The sequence below is a fragment of the Terrapene carolina genome, unplaced genomic scaffold (assembly GCF_002925995.2).
Source record: "Terrapene carolina triunguis isolate 2854851 unplaced genomic scaffold, T_m_triunguis-2.0 Scaffold9034, whole genome shotgun sequence".
Lineage (NCBI taxonomy): Eukaryota > Metazoa > Chordata > Testudines > Emydidae > Terrapene > Terrapene triunguis.
The window spans coordinates 1-1,244 of record NW_020673385.1 but is presented as its reverse complement, the minus strand read 5'-3'; the positions used below and the strand labels follow the sequence as shown (position 1 = coordinate 1,244).

At 60.1% G+C, this 1,244-nt stretch overlaps 1 pseudogene; it reads left to right on the top strand.

Annotated features, from left to right (window-relative positions):
• Positions 1-237: 237 nt before the first annotated feature.
• LOC113408340 lies at positions 238-1,192 on the top strand (annotated as a pseudogene).
• The last annotated feature ends 52 nt before the right edge of the window (positions 1,193-1,244 follow it).

Here is a 1,244-nt window from a genome sequence, read left to right as displayed (position 1 = left end):
AGTGCCCTTCACTCCCATTCCGCACCCCCCCACCTCTGTGATGTGCTCCTTACTCCGGATCCGCCCCTCCCCCTGCACTGCCAGTGCTGCTTGCTCCCCTTCTGCCCCCCGCAGCCCTGCCAGTGCCCCTCACTGCCAACCCACAGCTCCCTAGTAAATTCTGCTGATGCCCCAGAACCCCAGCCTTGGGGGCTTTAATGGTGGAAATGTGACTCTGTTTTGCAGTGTGGTGTCGTTCGCTGGCTAGGTGCCCGGGCCATGAATGGAGCTCTCATCCCAGGCACGCCCATTGCAGTGGATTTTTGGAGCATCAGGAAAGCCAGCCATGCTCGCTTGTTCTTTCTCTCCCACATGCACTCTGACCACACAGTGGGGTTATCCAGCACCTGGCACCGGCCCATCTACTGCTCCCCCCTCACGGGACGAATCTTGCACCACAGGCTGAAGGTAGGAGCCAGCCCATGGGGTCAGACAGCGGCTCGGGGGGCCAAACCCAGGGCCATGGTTTGCATGTCACTTGGATAAAGTGAGCGTTGGAAGGGTGAGAACGCAGTTACTGTGTTTGCTACCCAGGAGTCTGTGATGAGGAAGGGGCATCTTGGGACCAAGCTTTTGGCGTGGGGAGTTAGGAATCGCTGTTTTTCATAATGAACAAAGAGCAAGTCAGACAGAGAGCGATCCGGCCGCAGAGCTCTGCCGTGCGGCTTGCTGAGGAGATGAGAATGGAGCCCATCCCTCGGGAGACGCTCTGGTCGGATTGCGGTACCCGACTCCTGGAGCATAGTGTTCTCTCCCATGGGGCCAGCTGAGGGGGCCTCCTGCCCAGGCAAAGGCAGTGCAGGGCAGGGAAGTGCCTGGGTGAATAGCGAAGTACAGCCCAGGGAATGGGGTTGGGCCCCAGGGCAGCTGGTCGGCTAAGGGAATGGGGAAGGAGGCCTCATCCCTGTGTTGGGAGGGAGCGGGTCTGAGGCCGACTCCACCTGATCAGCCCTGTGCTTCCTTCCAGGTGGCGGAGCGCTGGATCCAGCCCCTGGAAGTGGGCCAGAGCCACCTGGTGGCCCTTGATGAGGTTGGTAAAACGACCATGACGGTGACCCTGATAGATGCCAACCACTGCCCTGGCTCAGTCATGTTCCTCTTTGAGGGCCCCTTTGGTGTCATCCTCTACACAGGTACGAGCCCCCATCCCGGGGCCCGGAGACCCCCTTTGCCTTCCTGCCCAGCTCTGGGCGTGTTTTGTTCTA